The 8,842-nt window shown below is 46.4% G+C and overlaps 1 long non-coding RNA gene across 1 annotated transcript; it reads left to right on the forward strand.

Moving 5' to 3' along the window:
* Positions 1-5,370: 5,370 nt before the first annotated feature.
* On the forward strand, positions 5,371-8,406 carry LOC135402210 (uncharacterized). The gene is made up of 2 exons (XR_010425055.1): positions 5,371-5,434; positions 7,609-8,406. It is a non-coding gene; the product is annotated as an uncharacterized LOC135402210 (long non-coding RNA).
* The last annotated feature ends 436 nt before the right edge of the window (positions 8,407-8,842 follow it).

Consider the following 8,842-nt stretch of genomic DNA (forward strand, 5'->3'; position numbering starts at 1 on the left):
CAGCCCACAGTGCTTGTCAGTTCAAGTTTCCTTAACCACGGGCATGGATCTGACTCCCTGCCCATCCCTGGAATTGGAGCTCACCCATTTCCACAGCTCTGGCTGCAGTCACCAAACAGCCCAGGCCCAGCTCAGTCAAGAGAGAACATTAAGGCTGACAAAAGTATCCTTATCCTAAATAGTCATGAGCAGAACAAAGAACCAGCCAAACAAAGCCCCGAATCCTGTGTGCACAGATTGGTTCTGGCAGGTTACAGCTGCATTTTGTTAATGATAATCATTTTGGGGAAGGCCAATTAACTTTTCTATTAATCCATCAAATCAGCCCCACACCTTGCTTTGGTTTTAAATTTAATATAGCTCAGAATCACTCCACTCCAGTGTGACTGCTGCAAATCCCAACAAGGAGTGACTGCTGGATCACCTTTTCCACATCCCTCACTTAGCACAACCCTGGCACACAGGATTTCACTGAAGAAATCCCTCTGCAACCCAGAGTGGAAATGTGGGAATGGATTTTCCCACAGTACTGGTGGGTGAGCCCATGAGCAAGTGTTCCAGAAATCAAAAAACAACCAAGCAGAAAGGCAGAGACAAGAGGGTACTACAAATCTTACAACTTATAGAATCTATAATATGCACCCCAGAGGTAGATAAATTAAAGTGCTTTGATGAGCTATTAGTAGCAAGTAATAGCTGCCATTAACTCCAGCGTAGCAAGGTCATGCAAGCTCCCAGGATCTGCTCTGCTCAGGATTTTCAGCTCAGCACTTTCTCTCTGGATGCTGTGAAGCAGTGCAGGCTGAGATCGCATTCCCAATCCCATTTCCCTACAGTCAAGTCAAACCCAGTACACACTGAGTCCCCAGAGCTCACCCACAGCTCAGGAAAGGGCCTCTGGAGACATTTCAGGACCAACAGCCCATTGCAGGCAGAGCTCCATCCTTAACATTGCCAATTGCAAAGCACAGGAACTACATCTCATTTTCAGCCTGGATCTGTGGGGCTGAGAAACTGCAGGGTACAAAGCTGCCCCATTGTTTGCAAACTAACAGCAGCTCTAAAAGCCAACCTGGATCCTGGAACAGCAGGAGAGGGAGAGAAATGAAAGAGCATGTGTGTAAAATATAGATAAGAAAGCAAATCCCAGCTGTCGTCCCTATCAGCCCTTCCTATTTCTCTGGCAAGAACATGTAATTTTGTGCCGTAATAGCAAAGGTTGGAGTGACTGCTGTCACATTTGAATGATACTGCTATAGCTTCCCTCTTTATATGTATCTGAAATGGGAATCTTGGAATCCGTTCGCTGGGGACTGGTGCTTTTTTCCAACACTTGTCTTAGTCCCTTCTTCTCTATAAAATGCCCCGTTCTGAAGCACAGATCAGAATTAAACAATATGTGCCTTGCATGTTCAGAGACTTTCCAAAGCATCCTGCCTTTTCTCCTGTCACTGAGCTGTAATTTGTGGTCACACAAACCTACAAAAAAACCAGATTTACTCAGGCTCAGAGCGAAGCCCTGTTGAAAAAAGATCCCTCTGCCCAGAACTGAACATTTAATTCCTTCCTTGAGGACAGGACCAAAGAATGTTTCTTAGAACAAAGGGAACAGCCCAATTTTAGTGCATCAATGGCAGAAGCACAAATGACTTCAAAGCAGCAGCTCCAGGTGTAAATGGGTGGGTGGGTGGGAGCAGAACATTCAGGGAGGCACCAGACCCAGGGACTGTGCTTAAAACAGCAGCTGAGAGCCAGCCCCTCACACCCATGGGCTGTCACAGCTCCAGCCCACAACTTTCCTCTGAAAACTTCATGAAGAATCTGTTCAACACTTCCACGGTGCAGCCTCAAGCACACACTTCATTCCCATTCAGCTCGAGAATTTCACTTCTCTAACCATAAGTGTTAGCACTATACATAGAAAGCATTACACATGAGCAAATTTATAGGAACAAGAAACATGAATTTCTAGGTAATCAACAATTTTGCAACGCAACTGTAGGCAAGAGTTGAATTAATCTTATATTTCAAACCTTAAATCCTGACTTAATGTGTACCTAAGGACAGAGCTTAAATTCTGCATACGCACACTTGTCAGTTTTTCACTAAATTAATGTGGTAAACAGCCGTAGAAAAAAGCTCAGGTGAAATAAATTCAGAGAGTCGTGAAATTACAGTTTTTCCTCCCCAGAACTATGGAATGAAACAATAGCTTCCCATTCCAGGCCTCTGGAATACAGCCCTTAGAATTCAGATCCGCCTCCCTTGTTCGACAGGGAGAAACAACAGCATTTTTTTTCATGCACTGATGTTTCATTAAAAGTGGACCCAAGCCAATGGCTCCTCTCACCTGCCCTGGCAGTGCTGCCTCCTCAGTTCACGCTCCATTTCCCACCTGAAAAACACCTCCCAGCCCCCTTCCCAAGAGCTGCCACTTTTGACTGATAGCACAAAATTGAACTGCACTAAGCACACATTAGAAAATCTGATAAATATTGTTTGGAAATATAATTGAGGTTTAACTGGAGCATGAATTTTTCACTTTGAAGCAAAGATTTCTGCACTTATTTATGAGAAAGATTTAGTGTTGCAAACGGCGATGACAGCTGAGATAAATGTTAACCCAAGTTCTGCTTTCCCTCTTGAGCTGCAGAGCCTCTCCCGGCGCTGGGAGTGTCACCAGGGCCCAGAGCACCCGGCAGAGCTGCAGGAACACACACCCTCCAGCCCTGCTCTCTCCGGGCTCAGCACTGGCTGCGAGAGAGCAGAAGCATCCAACACATTTGGGGTGCAAAATCCCGAGGAAGGTTTGAGCTACGTCAAGACTGAGGCTTGGTTTACCCTTGGATCAGGTTTTGTGTCAACATGACTCTTGTTGAGTTGATGGCTCAGTCATGAATATTTAAGAGCACAGTGTTCCCCAAAGTTGTTGTAAAACACAAGAACGCTCATCTCCCACTGCAGTTATTCCATGTTCAGTCCCACAGCAGGTACGAACTGGTGCAGAGGAACCAGATAACGTGGTCACAGGAAGAGGCTATCAGGTTTTAATCTAAAGCTCTGTATTTTAATATCCTAGGGAATCTCATCCCCTGGTGCTGAGAACTGCAGGAGCTGCTGTTTGGCAGAGCACTCGGCCCCATCCTGCACACTGTGCCAAGCACTGTGCAAACACCCAGCACACACCTCCCAGTGCTGCCACGTTAAACACAACATCTCTCGAGAGAAGGTGCAAAAGCTAATCCCATTTTAATATTACCAGAGTAGTTGATGATATTAAACAATATTCCTCCACTTTCATCTGTGTTTTTATAGGTTCAGCTCTGAATTTGAATGCAGCAAGTGCTCAAACTGCCCAAACGTGCTGCTCTAATCAGATCTCTGCTAACAAGGAGCCACTGATATCAAACAATGTTATATTAAATCAAGGATGAGCATTAAAAATCCCTGCATAGCATCAGGTCAGAGCCTGGACTCGAATGCCATCCTCCCATTAACACTCGTTCTCGACTGTGCAAACAAGATAGTAACAACACTCCAAAGCTCCCTTCACATCCCGGCTCCGTGCCTCATAAATTTTCATCCTGGCATCACTTCTTGTTCTTTTTACAGCATTTTAAAAATGTAGGTTAGCCTTTGCATTTTAAGCAGCCGCGATTGTATCAAATGCCTGGATTTTACAGCAGCCAAGATGTTCCCAAGTTTGATGAACTGATCTCAAGTGAGATAAATTATGTCAGTTGTTGGCTTTGTCAGTAAATCACGAGTTGACATTTCCCTGATTTGTAAAGGTATAATGTAGCAGTGGAGGGAAGGGAGCTCTTGAAAACCCACATGGCAAGGTGAGATTAATAAGCAGTTTAAAGAAAATGTCCCAATGTAATGGGCTTGGAACATCCACACTCAATTCCAGTTCATTTGCTATTTCTCAGGCTTTATTTTTTAGGAATTCAAAAAATGCTGTATAAAACATTTTATGGAATATTCTATCTATGTGCTCCTTTGCTTTACAATAATTGACAACATTTACATATATTTCCATGTCTTATTATGCCATAAATTTGCATAGATCCAGGTAAAATTGCTCAGATTTAGACCTGCTGCTTCAATGAGTTCCAGGAGCTGAATCACAGCTCGAACGTGAGTGCACTGCTCCCAGAATCCCCTGCCCTGCACAGCACCGCGGAACAGAGCCGGCTTTACAACCCTGCCGGTGCCTGAGCTGGGCTGGGGAGCTGCTCGCTGTCCCTCCTACACCAGGGCAACCCTTCAAAGCACCTCCTGCCCAGATGAAAACACCTCGGGAGGGTCAACCCCCGAGGGGTCCCACTGCCTCTTCCCTCCCTCCATCCTCACCTGAAGGGAACGTGGGCAGGGGGTGACCCAGCACTGCTCAGGGTGGCAACACTTCCAGGCAGAACTGAAGGGAGGGATTCAACCCATTTTCATCCTGAAGCTCATTTAACCCAATTTAGCCCCCTCTGTACGTTCCCACTGCTGTCCGCAGTTATTTTCACTGCTCTGGAGCCGCGCTGAAAGGCACAGATGGTTCCCGAAATGAACAAACCCAAACCCCACTCCAGCCGGCCTGGGAACAGTTACATTAAAGTGCTACAATTTGGTTAAGAAGTAATTTGGGGCTGTGTTTTGATTTACACTAACTGAAATGCACTGGTTAGCCACAGAGATGCCATGAATTTCTATGTGGCATTTGGCACATGTACCAACCATCTGGCCCCTGTAAAGTGCCCACGGGGCAGCACAGCCTCAGGGGGAATGTCTGAACTACGCTTTCATCACCAGCAGGAATTGTTTTATAGGGCCAGTCCATCAGCAAACCTCATTGAGCAGAAGCTTTTGCATTGGTGGATAAAACATACAGTAAAAAACCTGGATAGTAAAGCAACGGGAGGTTACACATGCTATTGCTAATACCCCTTTGAACACAGCCAAGAGGCTGATGAACCATCACTTGTATGTCCTAGACAAGATATGCTTTCCATACATGCACTTTTTGACCTCATTTAGTTGCTGCTTTTAAGGTAGAATTCTTCTGAAAGCAAAACTCCACAGTAGGGAGAAAGAGGATGGGAATAATTACACGAATTCAAATATTAAAAGCATGAACTTCGGGATGTTAAAGGCCAACCCCTCACGCTAATACTTCAGCAATGCAAAAAAAAAGAAACTGAGAAATAGTGACAGGGTATCACAGCCTTGCAGGATTAACTGGTGGAAACAAAACGCATCCCAGCCTTCCAGCTGGTGCCAACAGCTCTTTACCTCGATCTTCCTTTGCATTATTAGCATTTGCATCACAATAGCACTGACACCGCACAGAATCCAGCACGGCATCGTGCTCAGCATCCACGGCAGCAGAGACACAATTCCTGCCCTCAGAACCAGGGAGTTCGCACTCCCGAAAGGAGGAAAGGTAATTAATTAACTGCTCACACTTGAGTGTGTTTGGAGAGGGAGCTCTAACCCCCCACCCGCAGCTCACCAGGTTTCCCCTCCAGGCTGGGCGTTCCCCCGGCTCCTGCAGTTGGAAGTAAAGGCTCTGCATCCCTGGGGAGGGCAGGGGTGGCCCCAAACCAGACCCACTGTCCGTGGTGCTGCTGCAAACTTTGGCTTTCATTTCAAGAACCCAAAGTCCTTTCCTGCTGCAGCCTCACTGGATCCCACGTGCCAAGGAGCAGCAGGACACTGTCCCCCTCCAGCCCAGGGGCTGTCCAAAGTCTCACCTCCCTGCCCATGAGCAGCCAACACTCATCTGGCACTTTTGCTCTCCCCTCCCAGAACTGAGATCCCTTCCACAGCAGCAAAGCTGCTCCCAAAACACCCCGTGGTCAGGGAGGTGGCCAAGAGAACCATTTGGCACCAAAGAGAGCAGCAGGAGGCTGGAGGGCTGGATGACACCAAAGACTCCAACAGCCCAGGGACTCAGTGCCCCTGACAGCACAGGCAGCTTCACTGAACAGCTGCTGGATTCCTGTGCATCCCATTTCCCAGCCAGGAACGCAGCCATCCCACCTGGGTGGCCAACACACGGCAGTCACACACCCAGAGCTGCCTGGGGAACGAGTGGGGATCCCCTTGGGATCAGCTGCTTCCAAAGGAACAGGGAATGTCACTGCTCAGCTTTTGGACTGGATCTGAGACCAAGCTGAACTGTGCTGACTTAATTAGCTAACCATAAATAAACATCATTTACAAGACCTAAACATTTAAAACACCCTGTTAAGCATCTGAAACATAAATGCTTTAATTATAAACAAGCTCAAGACTTCAGTAACACTGGGATAAATGCTATAGAGCAGCTGTCTATGAATATTTTACAATGAGATTGCTTTGTGTTCTCCATGTCCACAGGGACTATCGGGTCAGAAGAACACATTCATTCTCCAGAATGCCTGTCCTCCCTTCCCTGGGGTGCCACTGCCCCCAAACACCCAGCTCTGCCAGTTTGCCAGAAGCTTTGTCCTCAGTTCAGTTCCCCCCGGGAGCCCAGATATTTGGGGGTTCTCTGCTGCTGTGCTAAACTCTGGTTTTTACCTCTGTGGCTGTACTCACTACCCAGCTCAACCACTTGAAGGACTGCCTTGATTGCAGTGTGCTCTGGACCAAACCCCAAAATCTCCACAAGCATCTTTAAAATCTACAGGGGAAAGTCTGGGTTTCATTTTCTCTTTAAAGCCCATTTTCATTGACAGAGTGGTATAATGGGACCAACACCCTTGAAAACAAGGCCACAAATGCCCAAGGGAGACAAACTAGAAAGACAAGAAGAAGTCCCTGGCATAATTGATTTATTCCCCTGCTTCAGCTCCAGCCCAGTATCACTCTGGTCACTGCAGTGGACTCCAGCTGGGACCATCACTGCTGAGCCAATGCAGCCCCGAAGCAGGGAATGATCAGCATTTCCCTGGCTGTGTCCAGCCCTCTCCAAGGTTTGCAGCTCAGAGCACTCTGGTTTCTTACAAGCTGTGTGCTGGTGTTGGAGCAGCTCAGGGAAGCCCTGCCAGGAGCACTGACTGCAGCCCAGGCTGTACCAACACCATCCTGCTCCAAAGAGATGCAACAGAAAAGCCATTGGGGCTTTGTCCACAATCCAGACCATTTCCTGAGCTCCAACCTGGTGCTGGATCTCACTCTGATGTCGAGAAAACAGCAGTAAAGGACTTACAGATTCCTACTGCTGACATTCCATTTCATGAGGAAAATTCCAAATGTCTCTAATCTGAGTCAGTATCATTTACTCTAAAGATAAAAGTACTCAAGGGCTTTTGTTCTAAGTGTTACTATGATGGTCACAGGTCTCCAATTTATTGTAAAATATGAGCAAACAGACAAACTGAATCAGCCCCCAAAGAGCAGAAGGCAGGCAGCCAATTCCACCTTCAGACAAGGAACACTCCATCCCCGGGATCTGTTGAACACCTGCAGTACATTGATTGCACTTAAGCAGCCACCATTAGAATGTTAATGCCATCCCTGCCTCCGAAACGCAGCATTTCTCACACACAAAGCACGAGCTGCTCAGCTCTTCTTTTTTTTCCTCTATGAAGTAAATGGAGCAAGCGATTTTTTTTTTTTGTTTAACTACAGACTGGAAACTCCGTTCCTGTTACACTGACAGCGATCTATTAGTTAAGGAAATCAAGTTTTTACTCACTACAGGAGGGGAAAGAGATACTTAAGCTTTTATGTCAGTTCATTCTCTATTAATGATAAACATTGGGAGCCCGGCAGGAATAGATCATCTTGCATTTATTGCTGCGAGTATATTAAGAACTAACAGCGGCAGAGTGGTGATTAAACACCAAATGCCTGTGCCCACCCCGCTGCCAGAGCACTTCAGGGCACACCTGGGCCGGGCAGGAGCACGAACCCACAGCAGGTCCTGCCAGGGACGCGGGGCAGCCCAGGGGAGTCGGGCCCTGCCCCAGAACATGCAGGACGATGCCAACAGAAAGCTGGGCACCCTGCAGCTCCTCCCTGATCCCGGGGGAAGCTCACCGGCATCCCAGGGGATCAGCCTCACTGAAAAAGGCAATCACTTCCTATTGTATTCCTGCTACTGGGGCTGCAATTCAACTCTACCTTTTCCACTCTCCCATCACTGCAGGGTTTTTTCCTACTGGTTTCTCTTACTGGTTATTACCTCAACTTCAGGCTCCCACATTCCAAACAGTTGATTTATGCTGTCACATTCTGTTTGCATTATGTTTTCTCTTTCCTCCCTTTTTCAAGGCTAGCAGATTTATTAAACACCAGTGCCCTAATACATGCCAGCCTTGTTATCCTTTAGGAAAGCCTCAGGGCATATTCGGTCTATTAACCACCGTGGAGCAAAGCAGGTCATTTATATTACTGTAAATAAAACACAGATTACCTTAATGAGAATCTAAAGCATCATTTGATTCTTTGTGTACTGTATCATCTGCAAACACAAGTTTTCACAGCCCATATTTTCTACTCAGGTCCAACCATGCCCATGAATTCCCTTATCATCAAAAATACTTAGAAGTCCACAAAGAACTTTCAAAAAATAGAGCGCATATTTTCATTCTGTTTTTTAAGATTACTCTTCCTCCCAAAAGAGCTTTTCTAAGCAACTTTTCACAGCTGAAAGTTCTGTTCAGTTTAAATAAGTGTCCACACATTGTGATGATTATCTGAAGTTCCTCCAAACTGCTTTGGGGGAAAAAATAAATCAGACTGAGCTGCAGTGTGCATCATGTCTCTCAGAAGATCCAGCTCCCAGGCCCTGGGAGAAAAGCTTAAAAGGAGATTTGCAAAATTCAAATTCTTTTGCCAAAATGCAGCCAACACACTGCTT

This window comes from Pseudopipra pipra, chromosome 24 (assembly GCF_036250125.1).
Source record: "Pseudopipra pipra isolate bDixPip1 chromosome 24, bDixPip1.hap1, whole genome shotgun sequence".
NCBI lineage: Eukaryota > Metazoa > Chordata > Aves > Passeriformes > Pipridae > Pseudopipra > Pseudopipra pipra.